Source organism: Felis catus, chromosome C1, assembly GCF_018350175.1.
Source record: "Felis catus isolate Fca126 chromosome C1, F.catus_Fca126_mat1.0, whole genome shotgun sequence".
NCBI classification, from domain to species: domain Eukaryota; kingdom Metazoa; phylum Chordata; class Mammalia; order Carnivora; family Felidae; genus Felis; species Felis catus.
The window spans coordinates 160674784-160697688 of NC_058375.1; the positions used below are offsets into that span (position 1 = coordinate 160674784).

Consider the following 22905-nt stretch of genomic DNA (forward strand, 5'->3'; position numbering starts at 1 on the left):
CCCTTAACCGATTGCGCCACCCAGGCGCCCCTATCTTTATTTATTTTTGAGAGAGAGAGGCAGAGCGTGAGCAGGGGAGGAACACAGAGAGGAGACACAGAATCTGAAGCAGGCTCTAGGCTCTGAGCTGTCAGCACAGAGCCCGATGTGGGGCTCGAACCCACGAACTGCAAGATCATGACCTGAGCCGAAGTCGGACGCTTAACTGACTGAGCCACCCGGGTGCCCCTGATGTATTTATTTTTGTTTTTTGTTTTTTTTTTTTTTAATTTTTTTTTTCAACGTTTATTTATTTTTGGGACAGAGAGAGACAGAGCATGAACGGGGGAAGGGCAGAGAGAGAGGGAGACACAGAATCGGAAACAGGCTCCAGGCTCTGAGCCATCAGCCCAGAGGCCGACGCGGGGCTCGAACTCACGGACCGTGAGATCGTGACCTGGCTGAAGTCGGACGCTTAACTGACTGCGCCACCCAGGCGCCCCGGGATGTATTTATTTTTGAAAGAGAGAGAGAAAGAGACAGAAAACACAAGTGGGGGAGGGGCAGAGAGAAAGAGAGGAAGAGAGAAAGAATCCCAAGTAGGCTCCACGCTGTCCAGCACAGAGCCTGATGTGGGGCTCAAACTCACAAATTTTGAGATCATGACTTGAGCCGAAATCAAGAGTCGGACACTTAACCAACTGAGCCACCCAGGCTCCCCGCTTATCAGTCTTTCTAATGAAATTCCTATTAGCCTTTGCTGAAAAAAGTTTTTATATATTATAAAAATTGTGAAAAATTAAAAGTTTAATTTGTGAAAATTAATGTGAAAAGTATAAAAGTTGTGAAAAATTAAGCCAAGAAAGTAACAAGCAAAAGCCGGTTCTTCCTTTTCCATTCTCTCTCCTAGTGCCCTGCTGTCAGATGGTATATCATCCCATGACCTGCTCCACGGGAAAGGCCTGGTCAGGTGTGGGGCGAGTTCAGGGAGGTTTGAAATCCTCTGAGCCTGGGGTAGTCAGGTCAGGGGCAGGAGGGGTTTGAGCTGGGCCTTAATGGGACAAGATTTGGTTGGAAAGAAGGGCCTTTGCAGAAAAGGGAATGTCATTAGCAAAAGCGTAAAGGTGGAAAAACACAGGGTTGATTTAGGCAATAATGAATGGGTGAGAATAGTGGCAGATGATCCTGGAAAAGTAAATTGCGTCAAGGAGAGGGTCTCAAAGGCCAGGAGTTTCGTCTTCAGCACACTGGCAGTGGCAGCTAATTGGAGGTTTCTGAATAAGAGGCTATCTCTATGGTACTCAGTCACTTCATGTTGTGGTAGATAGTCTCCAAGGTTTCTTCCCTTCCTGTACATGTATATTATTCATTCCTTCAAGAAGTGGAGACTATTTCCCTTCCCCTCAAATCTGGGTTGGCCTTTGTGACTTACATGACTGACAGAATGGAGGCAGAAATGACATTTTGAGACTTCTAAGGCTAGGTCACAAGAAGCCTTACAGCTGCCTCATGGATCCCTTTGAATACCCAATCTTGGGATGCTCCCTCTTGAAACTCAGCCATCACGGGAGAAATCCAAGGCACGTGGAAGGGTCATGTGTTTGCACTCTGGTTGACAGCCCCAGCTGGGCTCCTTCACGCTATCAGAGCAGAAAGAAGGATAGAACGTGCGGCCTCGAAAATGTACTTAAGTCACTAAATCAAATCCAACTCTGACTTCCAGGTATAGGAACCAATAAATCGGTTTTATTGTTTTTAGCCAGTTTGAGTTTATTTTTCTGTTTCTTATCATGAAATGCATTCTAAATGATACAAAGGAATATTGGATAAGTACGGACCCTTGTCATCCCCTCTTCAGTATGAGATCAGGGGCAATGCCTCTCGACTGCCTTCCTTATTTCTACATCTAAAGATGCGTGGCATGGATGGCCTTCAGGTTGCCTTAAAGTATCCCATTTCTTTTGCTCTAGATAAAAGCATTTCTCTCTCCTGGACCTTGTTGCATGCATTTTGAGAAATTTCTCTCCTTGAACTGTCAACTACTCTTATGCTTCAGAACTACTTTCTTTCTGTTTGCTCCATGCATTAAAGTATTACCCCACCCTTAATTTCATATATAATGCTTGTCATAACATTCTCAAACATCTACCTTTTTTCAACAATGCCACTCTCACTAAAAAACCTCTCTATGGAGGGGGACGGTCCTGGGTGGAACATGCAACTGCCGAGTCATAGGAAAGGTTTTATTCAGTTTAATTCAGTAAATTAGCCCTTAATTAAAAATCAGTGTTGACAGAGTTTGGATAGAATGAACAGTTTCCCTGGAGCCTAATTACCTATGGTTAAGCTGACTTTTGAGGTTTTGAACTTGTAGCTCTGGAACAATTCCCAGTCTGTGAAAACCAGCCAAGATGGTACCCAATGAGACCTTGGTCTCATTAAACCTAAACTTCCTCTTTAACTTACTGGACTCCTGTCTCCAGGGATTTTGAAGGAGGCGTTTGGAAATTTTCTCAATTCTGGAACATCATAACAAAGTGGGTGTGGATGTGGGTCTTCTGAAGTAAAACAAATCTCATGTCCAAAAATGTTGGAATTACTAACCTAGAATACACATTGTCAAAGGGGCTCTGAGAAGTTCTTCCATTGCCATCTTTTTTAGTCATACCTGGAGGGCTGGAGAACTTTGTTTTCTCACTCTTACTGGCATTGTGAAGGCAAGGGTGGAGGGTGTCGATGCCATGGTTAGAAAGCTCTATTTTAAAGATGTAAACCCCACAGGTGCAGAAGCCAAGCTCAGACACCTCTGTATTCTACCCTCAGGTTAAGGGAATCAAAATTATACCTTCCTTGGTATTTGACTCCTAGAAATACACTCCAGCCCAGTCTCAGCATTCAGGAGCAGGAGACCTGAGTCCTAGGGCATCTTTGACTTTATTAGCCCTTTGACCTTGGGAAAGTCACTTGAAGAGGCAGTTTTCATGCATGTAAGATAACCACCACCTCACAGCGCTGTGGGATGAGACACACACAATATGAGCCAGCCCACTGAAAACAGAAGCACTAGATCTGTGCAGGTCAACCTTTGTGTGTTCGGTGTATTGTTTCAAAGTGAGCGTTTTGGGTGGAACACTTGTAGCCATCAGAGGTGAATATCAATTAACACAGAAGTTGGATTGGCAACATTGCAAATAAATCCTTCTGTAAATGGTAGGCCCGTGCAGCCTATCTTCTATTAGCCCCAGTAACTTTTGAAGGGAAAAAGGACAGAAGAGTAAATAGTAATGTATGGAGGAAGGAGAAGGAGCAAAAGGAGAAGAAGCCCCAGCAGATGCTCTGTAGCTTGTCTGCGCATTATATTGGAGGCTCGGCAATTATTTGGTTAATTTGATGGTTGTAGACAGACATACGATAATTACAAGGAGAAAACATTAGCTCTGGGACATGATTTGCCTAGATTGACTGTCTAGAATGATCTAATTATCAAGCGAACCAGCAAATCTTCATTTCACTTGAGGCTATAGAGAGTTATAGCTATTTTTATATAACTGGGAGCAATGCTTAAAAATATATCGTATATTTCTGGTATAGTGCTAAAGGAGATTTTTTTAGAGTGTTTTTTTTTTCTTTTTTCTTTTTCTTTTTTCGGCAGGGGTATTTCAAACAAACAAACAAACAAAAAACCCTACATCAAATTTCTAGACCCTCATTGTATTTCCATTTGAGATGTATAGTTCTGATGTTGCCCATGCATTTAGTTATGGGCTATTTAACACCACCACGTATTTTAAACTCCCCTTCTCCTCCATTTCATTAGCGATGAGAAGAAGATTACAGCCTACAATCATAGTCTTTATAAAAAGGAAAAAAAGGAAATTGGTTGGTTCTTCTCTTATTTATTCATCTTCTGTGACTTCCTAAATTTTCCAAATTAGCTTTTTGGGTTGTGAGCCTGCCAGGGTAGTTGGCATTCTGTTGATGTGGGAGTCCATTTCCTGCTCACTGGCCTTCTAACTGGAGTGTCACATTGCTTTCTTTAAATTAAACCTCTGAGAGCAGTCCAGCTAAGAGTTGGAGTAATAGCACTTCCAGGTCTGACTTACATTAAACTTAGATTCACTGCAGCTACAGGTTCTCTGACGCTCAAATGGCGGCCTGTTATTGGAGGGGTCGGAGAAGGCACCGTGGAAAGCCGCAGCATAAAGTAACTCTGCAGTGTATTGTTCTCAGGGCAAAAGGGCCTCACACCTAGCAGCACAACAAAAGAGTGAAGAGAAAGAGCCTTTTGTCACCCTGGAGAATTCTTCGTCAAAACTCCCCCCTGCTTGGAAAGGATGAAGAGCTTTTACTAGGTTGAAAAGAGAGCGAGGAAATATGGCTCCATTCCCATGTCGGGACCTGCTATTTCTTGGTGGGTACAGAAGGGCGCTTGTGCACTTTCACCCAATTATGGGAAAAAAGCATTTAGTGACGTAAGTGTGCCATGCTTAGAAAAGGCATATGGCCTTCCTTTCTCCCCAACATAAAGTGACAGTTTGGTAGAGGGGAATTTGTTCATTCTGACAGGACAATACGAGCAACATTCTCATCTCCCTTGTATTCTTCTCAAAATTACCTTCCCTTAATAATAAAAGTCTCCCCAGGACAATGAGTGTTGAATACAAGAGGCATTAGGAAGATTGTAGATATGCTGTCAGCACAGAGCCTGCTGCAGAGCTTGATGCTTGATTTCACGAACCCTGGAGACCATGACCTGAGCTAAAATCAAGAGTCGGATGGTTAACTGACTGAGCCACCCAGGCGTCCCTGTATAGGGGTTTAAGACTGGTCGAGATACACATAGACACAAAAGTTCATAGAGACCTTATGCGGTGGGATAACTTTCCTTACCCTAATTTTCCCTTTATAATCCTGAATTCTTTGAACCTACAAATAATTTATTTATAAGAAGGTTTGGATTTGAGAATATTACATTCTGTGCTTCCCTTAGGATAAGCCTTGGGGTCTTGTTCTTAAATGCTTTTCTGGTAAACAGAGAACTGCTCTGAATCAGGTCTCAAGAATTTTGAGACTTTTGGGAATCTACTCCCGAATCCAAGAGCACACTGTATACACTGTATGTGAGCTAACTTTTAAATGATATTTAAAAAAAGGAATTTTGAGACTTTTACCTCCGGCTAACACAGGCAGGCAGGGAACATGCCAGAATCCGGCCTTACACAAATGCAAACCATAATGTCATAGGATGGTAGGGGTCAATCTGCGCCTTCTTCAGATGAGTAGGCTGCACCAGAGTGTCTGAGGGAGGTGGCTGGTGAATTGCACAGTCTAATGTGGCAGCAGGTGATGGGTCTGGGTAGAGGGGAGAAGTTCAGTGTAAAAGGGCCAGTGTGTCTTGTCGCCCTGTTTGTGCCTTTGCGACCTGGCGTGTGGAGGCGGGGGATTCAGGCTCTGAGAGGAGGAGGACATCACTGGACCTGGCGGCTAAACCGCGAAACCACCATCCTTCGGATTTCGTTGCGTCTGTAGTCTCCTTGGGAGGCCGGCCAACTTGCTGTCTGCTGGTGAGTGTGGGCGAGGAAGTGGGAGGGAAGAGCCGGGTGATGAGCGAGTAGGAGGACAAAAAGAAACCGTGAAGGGTGGAAAATTTGTTGAAGGGGGCGAGGAAGAAGCTGGTGAGGCAGAGGAGCCCCAATTTAAAATACACAACTTAAGGGACCCTGCCATCTACTGCAGACCAGGGACTTCACATGTGTTGTCACTTGATCCTTGCAGGCTTGTGCTGGCCATGGACCCATTGCCTCCAGATGTAGCCCTGCTGTAAGGCACAGGAGAGGAATTCATAGGGCACGTGTCCCGGGCTGCACATGGATGATGTGTCCAGTGCACGGCATTGGTAGGACTGAAAGGTGAGGGGAAGGAGGATCCCAGAGAATCCCCCTCTGCACCCCTGTCTCTGCCTCAGGTGGCTGCTCTGGCCTCAGCTGCCAGACAAGTCCTCACAGACCCAGCTTCCACAGGCGACCTTGGACTTCCATTGTTTCATCCCTCTTGTCTTCCACCCCAGGGTAGGTAATGGTTTCCTCTCTCTCAGCTCCTCCTTCATCTGTGGAGAGAATTCTCTGCGTTGCACTCTCTCCACTGGAAATACTCAAAAGTAGTTCGTTTCCTTGGTTAGATCCTGAGTATACAGGTTAGACTTCTTATCCAAAGTGAACCGATGAGTAAACTCAAGCCTGTATAGGTTAGGTAACTTGTTCAAGGTCATCACAACTAGAAAATGATGAAATTGACATTCAGAATGTAGGCCTGCGGACTTCACGCTCTTAACACAATACTATATGGCCTCTCAGAATGAGTTTGAACGAATTAAGAAAAAGGAAGAAAAGAAACGTTTTCATGTATGAAGCAGCGGTGATGGTGTGCAAATGTTGCTTTGACCTCAAGCAATTAGGTGATCTCTGTGGTAGAGTAGGCGTGTGTGCCCTGTGTTCTGCTGTCCTAAATCTTGGCGAATTTATTCAACTCAGGCACTGATGCTAGTCTTTTATTCTAATTCCTCGTTTTCTTGGTTGATCACAAGGGGTTACTTATTTCCACTCATCGAGCTGTAGTTTGTAAAAATGTGGCCTAAGCCTTGCTTTGGAACTCAGGTTGCTATAGAAACCTTTGACTGGAGGTGGATGGATCACGGAGGTTTATTAATGAAAATTTCCCCATTCTACCTCTGGGCTTGGTCTGTGTGGAAATCCAAGAAAGCCTCATTAGTTTTTATATTAGTCAGTATTCTCCAGAGAATCCAAACCAATAGGATGTACATGGATAGAGAAAGAGATTTATCTAAAGGAATTGGCTCATGTGTTTATGACAGTCGACAAGCTAGAGACCCAGGAGAGCAATGGTGTAGTTCCAATTGGACTTTCAGCGGGCTCGAGATCAGAACGAGTGGTTGTTTTAGTTTGAGTCCAAAGGCGAGAAAAGCTGATGTCCCATCTCAAGGTAGGAGGACGGGAGTTCCTCCTGGCTTGGGGGAGGTTTGGCCTTTTTGTTGTGTTCAGGACTTCAACTGATTGGAGGAGACCCACCTGTATTAAGAAGGCCAACCTGCTTAAATCAGTCCACTGATTCAAATGTTAATCTCATCCAGACATACCCTCTGAGACATACCCAGAATGATGCTCGACTAAATGTCTGGGCACCCCGTGGCTTAGTCAAGTTGAACATTAATAAATCACAGTTTTCATTTCAGCCTAATTGTCTGATCAAAGCTGATGGTTCTCTCTCCACTCAGCCCTACAGAATGCTGATCTCCCCACATGAGAGGAGAGTATTCTTGAGTTGATTGCTGTCTGTCTCCCTCCAAAGAAATCTGTCTTGAATTGAATACTATCAGGATGCCACCTAATATTTGAAAAGTAGAGGGCAGTGGTCTTCAAAGAGTGCCCCCCCCCCCCCCGCCCCCGCCCGGAGCACCAGCATGGGTATTGCTTAGGGAACTGTTAGAAATGTAAATTCTTGGGCCCTACCCCAGACCTACCCAATTGGAAACTCTGAATGTGGGGCCCAGAAATTGGTGTTTCAGCAAGCCCTTCCAGGTGATTCCGATGCATACTCAAATTTGAAAAACAGTGGTCTATATTACAGCAGTGTTTCTCAAATGGAGAGCCTTGGAGCCTCTATGGGTCTGCAAACATGTTCTTGGGAACATAAGGTTTTTCTAAAAGAATAAAAAAATGAAATGTTTTGTTTTGACAAAAGTCCAAAAAAAAAGCTAATATGAATATATTCTAAGTAACCTAAATGATCAGTTTAAAAACAAATACTGCCATACTGTTTCTTTGTTCATAATGCGTGTCTGCATAAGTTTCTGTGTTGGTACAGAGTAGAATTCCTTTGCTACAGGTGAATGAGAAACATTTGTGCTAAGCAAAGCCTGATGGATTGCTGTGGGAGTTTGCACCTAGAAAAGTGATGGAGAATTGAGGTGTTATGTAGTATGACACCTTGTGCACGTCACACATGAGGGCCCTGTGCTTTAGCAGTCAATGTCTATTCAAGGGTGATTCAGTTTCAGCAAATGGCATCATCTCCCACATTAATTTGATGTTGGTACTTCATTGGTTTTTATAGGTTTGTGTTAATTTGTAAGCTGGATATAGATACAGTTATTTGAAGCTGAAACTTAACATTTGCATATATCTAAGTAACATAATAATGAAAATAATTTATATTAACTTCGGGTCTCTATAAATTTATTACCTTTATAAGGAATTTGTGTTTTTGTATCAGTAAGGATAGGCAAACTTCTGCAACAATAAAAACCAAACAAAGCAAAACAAAACACCTCAGTGATATAACTCAAAAGAAGGTGAGGTAGTTTTGTTAATTTGAGGTCAGGTCGGGACCCAGGTTAACTGAGGCTTCGTTCTGACCTTAGCATTCTTTTCTAAAAAAAAGTTTATTTATTTTGAGAGAGAGAGAGAGAGAGAGAATATGTGAGTTGGGGAGGGGCAGAGAGAGAGAGGGAGAGAGAATCCCAAGCAGGCTTTGTTAGTGCAGAGCCTGATGCAGGGCTCAAACTCATGAACCGTGAGACCATGATCTGAGCCAAAATAGAGAGTCACTTAACTGACTGAGCCACCCAGGCATCCCTGACCTTAGTATTCTTTTTTTCTAAAAATTTTAAAAGTTTATTTATTTATTTGAGGGGTGGGGTGGGGGAAGGAGGGCAGAGAGAGGGAGGCAGAGAGGCAGAGAGAATCCCAAGCAGGCTCCTGACAGTCAGCACAGAGCCCAATGCAGGGCTCAAACCCACGAACTGTTATGACCTGAGCAGAAACTAAGAGTCGGATGCTTAACTGACTGAGCCACCCAGGTGCCCCCGTTAGCATTCTTAAAAAATTTTTTTTATTGAGATATAATTTACACACCATCACAATTTACCACTTAAAAGAGTACAATACAATGTTTTTTGTTTTTTTAGTATACTCACGTAGTTGTGCAAACCTGTTACCTAATTCATCACCTAATTCCAGAATATTTCATCACCTCATAAAGAAACGCTGTGCCTGTTGGCAGTCACTTTCCAATTTCCCCATGTACCACACCTGGCAACCACTAATCTTTCTGTCTCTTCTCTATGAATTCACCTATTTTGGACATTTCATGTAAATGGAATCATACTATATGTGGCCTCATATATCTGCCTTCTTTCATTCAGCATAATGTTTTCAAAGTTCATCCATGTTGCAATATGTATCAAAACTCCATTCTTTTTTATTGCTGAATCATGTTCCACAGCATGGATATATCCCATTTTGTTTATCCATTCCTCATGTGATGGCCATTTGGGTTGTTTTCACCTTTGGGCTATTGTGAATAATGTTGCCATAAACATTCACGTATAAGTTTTGTGTCAATATAGGTTTTTAATTCTCTTGGTTGTGTATCTAGGAGTGAAATTGCTGAGTTGTAAGATAACTCTATGTTTAACTTTTTGAGGAACTGCTAAATCTGCCATAGTGGCTGCACTATTTTACATTCTTACCAGCAGAGCACAAAGATTCCAATTTCTCCACAACCTCCTCAATGTTTGTTATTATTTATCTTTTTTTGATTATAGCCATTCTACTTCGTAGGAAGAAGTTTTGATCTGCAATGACTAATGATGTTGAAGATCCTTTCATGTGTTTATTGGCCATTTGTACATCTCCTTTGGAGAAATGTCTGTTTAAATCCTCTATTTTTTCTTTTTTTAAAAAATGTGTTTTTTTAAATTCATTTATTGAGAGAGAGATAGAGAGAGAGAGAAAGAGAGAGGCAGAGAGAGAGAGGATCCCAAGCAGGCTTGACGTTATCAGCACGGAACCCAGTGCGGGGCTCAGTGCCATGAACTGTGAGATCATGATCTGAGCCAAAATCAAGAGTCAGATGCTTAACCAAGTGAGCCACTCAGGTGTTCCCAAATCCTCTATTTTTTAATTGGGTTGTCTTTTTATTGTTGAGCTATGAGAGTTCTTTATATATTCTGGATACTAGACTGTTATCAGATATGTGATCGAACATTCCCTCCCATTCCATGGGTTGTTTTACCACTTTCTGGGTACTGTTCTTTGATGCACAAAAGGTTTTAATTAAAAAAAATTTTTTTTAACATTTACTCATTTTTGAGAGACAGAGTATGAATGGGGGAGGGGCAGAGAGAGAGAAAGAGAGGGAGACACAGAATCTGAAACAGGCTCCAGGCTCTGAGCTGTCAGCACAGAGTCCAACCTGGGGCTCAAACCCACAAACCATGAGATCATGACCTGAGCTGAAGTTGGACACTTACCCGACTGAGCCACCCAGGCGCCCCTAAAAGGTCTTAATTTTTAGGAAGTCTAATTTATCAGTTTTTTTTCCTTTGGTTGTGTGTGCTTTTGGGGTCACATCTAGGAATATTTGTTGAGCACCTTTAATGACCACAGCAGTATGATATTGTGGTGAAATGTGCTCTGGTATTTGAAGCTTCCAAGTGGGAGCTCCATGTATTATTGAACTGATGAATGGATAAAGAAGAGGTGGTTTCTATATACAATGGAATACTACTTGGCAAGGAGAAGAATGAAATCCTGCCATTTGCAACAAGGTGGATGGAACTGGAGGGTTCCAGTGAAATAAATCAGTCAGAGAAAGACAGATACCATATGTTTTCACTCATATGTGGAACTTGAGAAACTTAACGGAAGACCATGGGGGAAGGGAAAGGGACAAATAGTTTCAAATAGAGAGGGAGGGAGGGAGGCAAACCATAAGAGACTCTTAAATACAGAGAACAAACTGAGGGTTGATGGGGGGTGGGTGAGAGGGGAAAATGGGTGATGAACACTGAGGAGGGCACTTGTTGGGATGAGCACTGGGTGTTGTATGTAAGGGACGAATCATGGGAATCTATTCCTGAAGCCTAGAGCACACTGTATATATACTGTATGTTATCTAACTTGACAATAAATTGACAATAAATTATATTTAAAAAAAGTTCACATTTCATAGGCTAAAGAATGTCACAGTGTTTTACCTAACCTAAGGAGACAGAAAAGTACAAACTTTCTGTATTTGAAAGTGGGGAAAATAAGAAATATTTGTTAAATAGCACTCATGACCACCATGATTGAACTTACTTGAGAAACACCAAACTTGGGATCACCCAAAACACATATGTGATATATTTTAGAACTAAAAGATACATCTTCACTGAAGTACAACCAGATCTTATGCCCTTGTCTTTTCTTAAGGATCTGTAGGAGAAGTGGTCATGTAAAAAATTTTACATCTTCAAGTTTAGGACAAACTATATTGTTTGCTATGTTACTTGGTGGCTTTGGCATAAGGAAATGCATGATAATTCTTCTTAGAACTTAGTAACAGGAAGACATTTATTTCTAGATAAACTTCTATTTTTCCCTTTTATTTTGGAATGGGAAAATTTTTACTTTTGTTCTAGGAAGCTCAGAGCTGAAATTAATGGCCATCTCATATCCTCCCACTCATAGCTAATACTCTCTTGTTCAAATATTGAGGTTTTTTTCTTCTCTAAATTTTTATTTTAGCTGTCTGGTGTCTTTCTTTCTTTCTTTCTTTCTTTCTTTCTTTCTTTCTTTCTTTCTTTCTTTCTTTCTTTCTTTCTGAGTGAGAGGTTGAGTGGGGGAGAGGGGCAGAGGGAGAGAGAGTGACAGAGAGAGAGAGAGAGAGAGAGAGAGAGAGAGAGAGAGAGAGAGAATCCCAAGCAGGCTCCATGCTCAGTACCGAACCTAATGTGGGGCTAGATCCCAAGACCCTGGGATCATGACCTGTGCCGAAATCAATAGTTGGACACTCAACCGACTGAGCCACCCAGGTGCCTGCATTTTTGTTTTGTTTGAACTACCTCACTTTTTTGCCACATAGTCAGGAGATAAATTACAGATATTATTATTTTTTTCAAACATAGTTCTTAGGAGGAATGTTATGCTTAATTTTCAAATTTTACAGATCATTCTGTCATGTTCATGCATCAAAAGTAAAATGCATTAAAAGCATAATGAACTTAAGACATAAAATTGGGGCAGCATGAGTACGGGGTTGAGAAAATGGGTGAAGTCACTTTTTACTCTTAGCATCAACACTTTAGTAATTGCATGATATTCTCAATTTACACTTTTGTGGGTGAGTGGTTTTGTAATTATATCACAAGCCTCAAAAATGTGCATCCTGTTAGACGCAAAATTGAACTTCTGGGTATTTATCCTAAGAAAATAATTTGGGGGGGGGTGCCTAGGTGGCTTAGTCGGTTGAGCGTCTGACTTTGGCTCAGGTCATGAATCTCATCGTTCATGAGTTCAAGCCTGGTGTCGGAGCCTGCTTGGGATTTTCTCTGTCTCCCTCTCTCTCTGTTCCTCCCCTGCTAGCATGCTCTCTCTGCCTCAAAAATAAATTGACATTAAAAAATTAAAAAAAAGAAAATAAATTGAGAAGTGTGCAAAGATTAATAGTTATATAATCACTAATGCTTTTAAAGCTCATGGTTAGTGCTTTATATATATTATCTCATTTAAAAGGTAAGTGCCACTATAACAGAAAGGGAATGTGTGTCTCAAAAAGGTTAAATGACTTGTCTGAGGCCACTTGCAGCTAAGAGGGCAGTATTTAAGACTCAAACCAAAGCAGTTCAATTCAGAGTCCAGAACTTTAATTATTCCCGGTGTAGATGAGAGAGCAAAATTTGGAAATAATAAAAATGTCCAACAATAGGTATTTGTTAAATAAATTAATACATTGGAATACCATACCACCATCTACAGTGTTGCAAAACTGATTATTAATATGGAAAGCCATTCAATATACTGTTGAGTGAAAAATGATATAAATACGTGTGTGTGTGTGTGTGTGTGTGTGTGTGTGTGGTTGTGTGTATGTGTCTATGTGTGACACATTGAAAAGGGCTTAAAGCAGTGGTCCCCAACTTTCCTTGAGTCTAAGAATCTTTTGGGGAACCTCTAAAAACTACTGATGCCAGATCAATGAAGTCAGATCAGAACTATAAAATTTGACGTCTCCAGATCACTGAAATCAGAATCTCTGGGGATTTGTCCCAGGCTTTACTATTTTTGAAATGCTTCCCAGGTTATTCTAATATGTCGCCAAGGTTGAGGACCATGGGTAAAGCAGGAAGTTCACCTAGGTATTAAAAGTGGTTTTCTCTGAGTAGGAGATTTCCCCTACCTGTATAAACCCTATAACTTACCCTTTTATGTTCTAGAATGTAAATATATTTATAGCAAAGGTATACATTTGTCCATGTCTGTGTGTTTGTATGAGTTGTGTTCTTTCATGGTACCTGGGAGCCAAACTACCAAATAGATGCCTGTGGGACCAAGCCAGGTACAACAGTCCTGTTCTTCAGACAGCTTTTTTAAAAATTTTTAAAAAAATGTTTATTTTTGAGAGAGACAGAGGGAGAGACAGAGAGAGAGAGAGAGAGAGAGAGAGAGAGAGACAGAGTGTGGGCAGTGGAGGGATAGAGAGAGACACACACACAGAATCCAAAGCAGGCTCCAGTCTCTGAGCTGTCAGCACAGAGCCTGATGTGGGCTCACACTCATGGACCATGAGATCATGACCTGAGCCAAAGTCGGACGTTTAACTGACTGAGTCACCCAGGTGCCCCTTGTTCTCCAGACAGCTTGAGGTAGTGAAGCCTTGGGCTGCTCAGTTACCCTCAAGAGCCACTCCTGCGGCTTCCTCTGTGCCTCCTAGGGTGACCAATCTTCCCGGTTTACCTGGGACTCTCCTGGTTTTAGCAACAAAAATCTCGAGTCCCAAGAGACCTCCCAGTCTTGGGCAAACAGGATGATTGGTCCCCCGGTTCCTGCTCTTAGACACTCTCATCCTTTGCTCCCCACTTGGTCTCTGTCTGAGCCACACACTGCCACTCTTCCACTTTCCATAGCCACCTAATCCAACATGGGAAGGCAGGGACCAAGCCAACCGCATCAGTATCAATTTTCGCTCTAGGGCTAAAGCACAAATGAAAAATGTAATTTTCTTTCTCCATCTGCCTTTTGTTTGGAAGGAGGAGGATATCTGTAAGCCCAACAGTCCCAGGATTTACTCTTTTATTTTGCTCTGGGCTCTCCTTAATAGCCCTGAACATATTCGGTTTTCTAATCTACAGGAGAGCCGTGGTATTCCTGCTGAGTAGTCCATGTCTTTAATATTTCTGAATCATAATACGTTTCTCTAGGGTATGTTAGAGGCCTGCCAGCCAGTCCTTCCCTGTGACTTCATCTTTAGTAGGATTTTGCGAAACGCTGGCCTGGATTCTGCTTAGGTAACTTTAGAAATGGAATCCAAATAATGTTTCTTCTAGCCCCCCCTTTTCTTTTTTTTTCTTTCTTTTTTTTTTAACGTTTATTTATTTTTGAGACAGAGAGAGACAGAGCATGAACGGGGGAGGGTCAGAGAGAGGGAGACACAGAATCTGAAACAGGCTCCAGGCTCTGAGCCATCAGCACAGAGCCCGACGCGGGGCTCGAACTCACGGACCGCGAGATCGTGACCTGAGCCAAAGTCGGCCGCTTAACCGACTGAGCCACCCAGGCGCCCCTAGCCCCCCTTTTCTAAATTGCTGTTTGATCGTGTCATGCTAAACCTTGGGTCCTGTTTTCTTTTTTTAACTTACCACTTTAGTCATCTTTTTAAACTTTATTTTGAGAGAGTGTGGGTGAGCGAGAGAGGGGCAGAAAAAGAGGGCAAGAGAGAATCCCAAGCAGGCTTCATGCTATCACTGCGGAACCTGATGTGGGGCTCCATCTACAAACCATGAGATCATGACCTGAGCTGACATCAAGAGTAGGACACTTAGCCTTCTGAGCCACCCAGGTGCCCCAACCTCGGTCCTGTTTTAAATTGCGTATTGGGGTGCCTGAGTGGCTCAGTCTGTTAAAGTCTGACTCTTGGGGCACCTGGGTGGCGCAGTCGGTTAAGCGTCCGACTTCAGCCAGGTCACGATCTCGCGGTCCGTGAGTTCGAGCCCGCGTCAGGCTCTGGGCTGATGGCTCAGAGCCTGGAGCCTGTTTCTGATTCTGTGTCTCCCTCTCTCTCTGCCCCTCCCCCGTTCATGGTCTGTCTCTCTCTGTCCCAAAAATAAATAAACGTTGAAAAAAAAAATTAAAAAAAAATAAAGTCTGACTCTTGATGTCTGCTCAGGTCATGATCTCATGTCCCTGAGTTCGAACCCTGTGTCAGGCTCCACACTAATGATGCGGAGTGGAGCCTGCTTGGGATTCTCTCTCTTTCCCTCTCTCTCTGTCCCAACCTCCCATGCTCATGTGCTCTCTCTCTCTCTCAAAAAAATAAACATTAAATTGCATATCACTCTTTTCATATGGTTTGACTAATACAACAAACCTTATTTGAAATGCACACAGCACATCAAACTCTACTGGTCACTTATAATATTTGAAGTGTGACACCATTGCACATGAATTACTCTTTTCTTAAACTTGGTGCATCAGAAATTTTCCAATTCGTTTGCACAAATGTCATCTTTATTCATCAGTTCCCACTGAGTAATGGCACATGCCCGACCCAAATCAGGTACATCAGAGTGTCTTCAATATATTAAAAAAACTGTAAGAACCAAAGCTCCATTCCCCAACTACAGTAAGATCTAGTTTGGTCATTTGGATCTGAAGATTCGAGGCCAAGGTTGTGTGAGGGATGGTAAGGTTGTATGTTCTCTTTGCAAAAATGGAGACTGGATATCATTATGGACCGGCCATGGGTGAAACATTTACCCTCCTTCTGCTATAGCTGCTCACTTGGGAAAAACAGATTTAATTATGCAGAATTTCCTCCAGTCCCCTTATCCAATTCAGATAGCCTTGGGACATTACAAAATTGTTCCTTTTACAAGAGACTAAATAGCTAACTTTTCTCTAAAAATTGTAAAATTTCGGGTGCCCGAGTGGCTCAGTTGGTTAAGCATTTGACTCTTGATTTTGGCTCATGTCATGATCTTGTGGTGGTGAGATGGAGCCCATCAGGTGCTCCGTGCTGGGTGTGGATCCTCCTTAAGATTCTCTCTCTCCCTCTCCCTCTGCCTCTCACCCACTCAAGCTCCCTCTCTCTCTCTCTCAAAAAAATTTTTTTAAAAAATTAAAAAAAAAATTTTTTCCTTCAAAATGTGAATGGAAAATAACCCCCCAATTTAATTAGCTAGTGTGTTGGTAAGCATAGGGCCAATGGCTTTTCTTTGTTTCTGTGAAGTCCTGGCTTGTTACAAAGAGTTAAAAACTTGGGTAAACAGAACTTGCTTTCCACCCATCAGGTCATGACAGGGGCCACTTCCACCTCTTCAACTGTGAAGACACATTTTCCTCACAGCAAGTTTTGGGGAATAGAGGAGCCCAGTATCTTGGGGGCCCCCTTTTTTGGGAACCTTTGGACCATTAGCTACCTTGGGTATCTCTCTCTTGTGCCCTTAAGAATCACTTCTGTTCCATTTGCATTTCTTTTTGATAAAATGCCATGGTTTGAATACTAATAGCTTGGCAAATGTTAGCTCCCTCCCATAGTTTATGGATGCTCTTTCTCCTTTTAATTTCTAACATTATTTCCCCATCCACCCCCCACCTCCACCCCCCCTCCCCCCGCAGGCGTGGCAGGGATAGCTATGTTTAGAAGAAATATTGGGCACTTTCTAAATGTGTAAGATATACTTCTCTTTTTAACTCTCACTGGTAGAGGACTGAGGCCACCCGACCTAGCTCTTCCTACCCATCTTAAAATCTCTGTGCTTTTACCCATTCTCTCTTCCCTAAGATCACAGAAGCAGAAGTGTCCATAGGTAATTTTTTCCACCGCGTCTTATATTCCATCCCATCCTGCCTTTCCTGGGATCTTGCACGGTCCCTTAATTTGTACCGTTAGTCTGTGTCTTCTTTCTTTTTCCTTCCATTGACTCACTCTTGGCCTTCAAACATGCTCCATCTTCCTCCTCTTAAAGAAGTAACCTGCGGGGCGCCTGGGTGGCTCAGTCGGTTAAGCGTCTGACTTCAGCTCAGGTCACGATCTCACGGTCCGTGAGTTCGAGCCCCGCGTCGGGCTCTGGGCTGATGGCTCAGAGCCTGGAGCCTGTTTCCGATTCTGTGTCTCCCTCTCTCTCGGCCCCTCCCCCGTTCATGCTCTGTCTCTCTCTGTCCCAAAAATAAATAAACGTTGAAAAAAAAAATTAAAAAAAAAAAAAAAGAAGTAACCTGCTCTTATTTCACTGGCCTTTCGTGCGACTCTCCTCGTTATTGCTGAGCTTCTCCCTGCCTTGTCTCAAAAGTCCAATCCTTCCCATCCTTTAAGACCTTGCTCAAATAGCCGATAACCTCCAGGTGGGAAAGACCTTGCTCCCCTGCTCTCTGCTCCTTAAATCTCTTTTCTTCCACAGGAAGGATCCTCGTTCTCAGGATAAACTGTCCCTGTCCCCCAGGCCCCCACAACAGTGTGTAAATCAGAGAGGTAAAACTCAGGATCGCATTTTCCTTTAGTACAGCCACCATTGAGAATAGTAGTCGGCCTGGTCCCTGCATTGGTTGACCTGTTAAATTTAAGCATCTTCCAAATGACAGACGTTAATTGAGGATAAAGGGGGTGGATAATTAAATCTGAAATCACATTAAGAAAATAAGTATTTCCTTCTTTTGTCCCGTGGCTAAGCGCATTTAGATTCCTTCCATCTCTTTTCTCTCTTCGGCTTAGGTCGGGAGGAATCCACCAGTAGGAAAGAGGAGCTATTGTCCTTAATGGACCTTTTGTTCCTCAAAGAAGGGCTATGGCATTCTATCAAATGTTAAGGTTCTTTCTGTTTCAGTTAGTTTAATGTTTCTCAGTGAGAGTCCTATGGGTAATTTGTCCAGGGCAGTTCTACTTTGAGTACTATATGATGTTAGGTATCCTTGCCTCCCCCATGCCCCAATGACCCCAGGGGAGACCACTGTCAACAGTGGTTGAGATAACACTATTTTTACATATTATAGCTGGTAGAATTCTAAGAAGACCCCCAATCATCCACACGCTTGTCTAATCTCCCTGAACATGGGCAGAAACTATGAATACAATAAGATACATAGTTCTGTTATGTGATGTGAGAAAAGGGAGGTTATCCTGGTGGATGTGACCTAATCAGGTAGGCCCTTTAAAAGCAGAGTGTTTTGTCTGGCTGGTTCCAGAGGAGGCATTTGAAGGTCAGACAATTGAAGCAAAAGAAGGATTCTATGTGCTCTTGATGGCTTGAAGGTGGGGGCCATATGGCAAGGAATGGAGGAGGACTTTAGGGGCTGAGAGAAGCCTGGCTGACAGTCATGGAAGAAATGAAGATCTCAGTCTCATAACTGCAAGGAAACAGATTCTGCCAACAACTTGGATAAGCTTAGAAGAGAACCCCAGGGCCCCAGATGACCCACAACTGGACCTCAGCCCAGGCCGACACCTTGATTTCAGCCCAGTGAGATTTGAGCAGAGAACCCCGACACTCTGTGCCCAGACTTCTAACCTACAGAACTGTGAGAAAAATCAGCTGTGGTGATTTATTACATACTGGTAGAAAGTTAAAACCCATGCGTTTGTCTTTAAAAAGTACATAGATTTCTCCAATAAAACGTAATGTTCTCAATTACAGGAATGGTATCAGCCTCATCTTGGGTCTACCATCACGCCCAGGATGCCACCTCATTGTGGCAGAACTCAATGCCTACCTAGTGAATGAATGACACTTTGAGATTTATCTTAAAGGTGGAGGGTAGAGAGAAAGAAAGAAATGTTCTTTGTATAGTTATCCCAATTCAGCAGAACAGTATGGGTTTAGTACCTAGTCCTTCCTCTCTTTTTTATATTTATTGATTTTGAGAGAGAGAGAGAGAGAGAGCGAGCACACATGGAAGTGGGGGAAGGGCAGAGAGAGAGGGCGAGAGAGAATCCCAAGCAGGTTCTGCTCTATTAGAGCAGAGCCCAAGGTGGCTCGATCCCCCAAACTGTGAGATCATGACCTGAGCCGAAATCAAGAGTTGGATGCTTAATGGACTGAGCCACCCAGGCGTCCCGAGGACCTACTTCTTTCAGGGCACAAATATAATGCTGTCACACACTGATTTGTTTCAGTGGCTGAAGATTTTTAGCCAAACTTGGTTTTTCCTGGACTTTCCTGCAAGTGTTCCATCCTTGGCAAGGATGTAATAAGAAAGCTACATCAGCACATGTTTTTATTGGTGTTGTTCTACTGACACCCTGCTGTGTGTGTACAGCCTACCAGACTGTTGGAAACGCCAGGGTAATCACTTTGATTTTATAGTTGTTTTTCCTAATTCTCAGTATAGTCTCAGGTCCCTGTGGCGGGACAGGATGCCAGTGGTGGCTCAGGCCATGGCGAAACCTGGGCACGGCTCCCTGTGCTTATTACACGTCCTTGGGCACGGTGTGGGGTAGTGGTAAAGGGTTTGACTGTGGTCAGAGCACTTGCACTGACGTCGCAGCCCCACCCCTTATGGGATGTGCCTCTGTCTCCCTACTTGGCCAAAGGGATGATAATAGCACTATCTCATGGAATGGCTGGAGGGTAAACAAAATAACGTATGTCATAGCTCTCAAATATTAGGATTGTTCCTACCAAATGTAAAAGATTGATTTCTGTAAATTTAAGAAATGTTTGCACTTTCCTTTCTTTTTAAAAAAAATTTTTTTTAATTTATTTTATTTTTTTTTTTCAACGTTTATTTATTTTTGGGACAGAGAGAGACAGAGCATGAACGGGGGAGGGGCAGAGAGAGAGAGGGAGACACAGAATCGGAAACAGGCTCCCCGCTCTGAGCCATCAGCCCAGAGCCTGATGCGGGGCTCGAACTCACGGACCGCGAGATTGTGACCTGGCTGAAGTCGGACGCTTAACTGACTGCGCCACCCAGGCGCCCCTTAAAAATTTTTTTTATTTAAACGCATTTTCCTTTCTATAGTTTATATGGCAAAAACAATAGTTTTCCAAATATAAAGTGACACTATTGATGTTTTCTTGAATAAAACATCCTCCCATATACTCTCACTGTGCTCCTCTTACGGGGCAGGCTCCCAGCTCTGAGAATCCCTTTCACAGATGTGGGTAGCCTGGGTAGGGGCTGGGGGGCGGCTGGCTTGTTCAGAGAAAACCAGGTTCAGGCTGTTGGCTCTAAGCTCTTGCAAAACCAGGTGTCTCCGTCTGTGGGGGGTGTGGTGCACATGATTTACAGGGCCAGCTAGGAGAGGGCATCCAGAATTTTGGTTTCAGGAACCTGGGGAGGCTGTTCTCCCAGAAGGTTGGGCCCTAGATTTCTCAGGGAGAATGGAAAAGGCTTTCCATAGAAGGCAATGTGGAAACTTTGGGCTGTTCCTCTGTAGAGCAAAGAAAAAGAATTGCCAGTGAAACCTACTTGTGTTTTCAGAGTCTTGTTTTGAAATGGCATCTAGATTTCAGCAACATGCTTGCACTTGAAAAACGAAAACTCTGGACAGAGCTGGTGTTTACGAGTGTGAACTTGCTCTGGCATCCAGTGTAATTTTTTTTGGCTACGAAACTGCCATTCTTCCCATCTGCTCCCTCAAGCAAATCTTTGTGAAAGAGGAGTTCCAGCTGGGGAGATCTTGGTTGCCTCGTTAAAAATGTGCTGTGGGTGGGCGAGGGAAGGGGTTTCCCTGTCTCCAGCAGAGAAGAGGCTTACATGGGCACTTCCTCGCCAACAGGAGGTGAGGAGAGGGGAACTGTGTATTTACAACCAGAGAGATCAATGTGACACTGATTCATTTACCTTTCTTGGGGTATTTAGGGATCAGAACTGCTTAGTTCAGGCCCCTCCTGGTAGGAAGGTACTCTTACCAAGTCCCAAGGGAGGGGTCCTGGTGTGGGTGCAGTAAGGATTTTCTGGGCCTTAAAGGCCTGGTTACATTCCAGTGACCACCTGTGTGAGAGTGTCTGACCTTTATTAGCATGCTTATTTTTGCAAAGACTGTTCTATATTGGGAGCCCATGTATTGTTGTCAGGTAAAATCCAGGACCCGGTTAAATTTGAATTCCAGGTAAGCAAAAGAATAATTTTGTTTGGAATAAGTATTCACAAATATTGCATGGGACATGCACTAAAAAAAAAATAGTTAATCTGAAACTCAAATTCAACCCTTGTTTTTTGGCCGAATCTGGCGTCCCTGGCTCCACTGAGGCCTGGTGACCTGAGCTGCAGTGAGATAGCATATACCACGGAGGTGGTAGGGTTTATTCCCTGGTGGTTTTTGTGGTGACCTGTGATGACAAAGTGACACCAAGTGGTTCCCTCCCCAAGAAGTCTCTAAGTAGCAGAAAGCTGTTTGGAAGCAGAAGGGAGCCTGATCGAGAGTGCTAAGAAAATATCCCCTTCTCAAGCCAGCCTTTCCTTCTAGAGGACCAACCCCACTGGCTGACCAGTTGTCAGTACATCAGGCCTGGCATAATATCATTGATTGGTGCAGTGAGTTGCACTCTTTATCCCACATTCCTAACCTGGGAAATGACTCCCATGCTTCTTGCTGAGGGGTGGCACCAAAATGCCTTGTTTTAGAGCAAAATCAGAAACCCAGTGTGGGGATAATGTAATTGGGAGACATGGCAGGCTGTTGGGACAGGGAAACTTTACAGTGAGACCTGGGTTCAAAGCCTGGGACTCTGGCCTGTTAGCTATTGGATCAGGGGACCTGGGCTCAGTTGCCTCGTCTCTAAACTGGGATTGATTGCGGTATTTTTACCTCACAAAGTTGTGGGGAGGGTTACATGAGATAGTATAGTCAAGGCTTTTAGATAGGGTGTTATTTGGCTAGTGCTAACTTAATGACAGTGCTTCTCGCCACATCCATACAGTAGTTCAATCCACCCCATGCTGCCCATGATTGTTAGAATGATCTTTTCGCTTAAGTCTTGCCTTGTGCGATGGAAAGGGGATGTCTTAACATGCCTCCTTTTCGACAGCAGAAAGTGGCTGGCTGGCCTCCGAGGGTCCTTCTAGACGGACTCTGGGGTTTCTTGGCACCATAGTCAATGGCTACACTTGGATGGATCAGTCCTGCTTTGAGGTGGGGGGTGGGGTGGGGTTGGGCATTCCCCATGATTTCATGAGCTCACGCTCTAAACCTCTGCACATCAACATTAAATCTATGTAAACACAGTGTGCTTGCTCTGCAGAGCCAGCCTCAGATGAGTCCCTGTCCCCCCAGTCAGACTGGAGCCCAGGACCCTGTGTAAAGACTTGGGAGCCATTGCTGGGTCAGGTGAGAAGTGCCTGAGATGCCGAGCATGAGCAAGCTCTCCCTGCAGAGGGGCCACCAAGGTTCTTAGAGCACTGGCTCTGTAAGAACACAAAACACACAGAAGACATTTGAAAGTTTCAGCACTTTGTAGAAAGCTTCTTTATTAAGATTATGTAGCTAATTAGGTACCTATCAGAATGTGCTGATGTATGTGTTGCAATAAAGGATACGTGGGGAAAGGGCAGGTTTAATGGGACTGATAGGCTTTTAGAAAGGGCATTCAGAGAACGTTCCAGTGACATTTTAATGCAACTGATTACACAGAAGGATGGGGGAGGCTTGTTTTGGGGGCTGGCCCATAGACCCTGGGCCAAAGAGGCTGGGGCCTTTGGGGATTTGGGCAGCAGGAGGGGGCAGAGCCAGCACAGCGACCCTCTGTCTCATTGCGCTTACTGTCCTCGACCTGGCAGCTGGGGCCAGCCTTGTCCCTCCACCCACCACTGCCCCAGAGAGTCAGCTGGCTGGTGGGCTGGCTGACAGGGGTGTTGTGCATTGAGTTCTCTCCCAAGGAGGGGGAGGACATGCCAGCTACTCCATATATCACCCTCTCCACCTGCCAAG

General features: G+C 43.7%; 1 long non-coding RNA gene across 1 annotated transcript in view; it reads left to right on the forward strand.

The window, feature by feature from the left end:
* The window catches only part of LOC123379172, a 92110-nt gene that overhangs the window by 68126 nt on the left and 1079 nt on the right, over window positions 1-22905 (forward strand). The window lies entirely within an intron of this gene.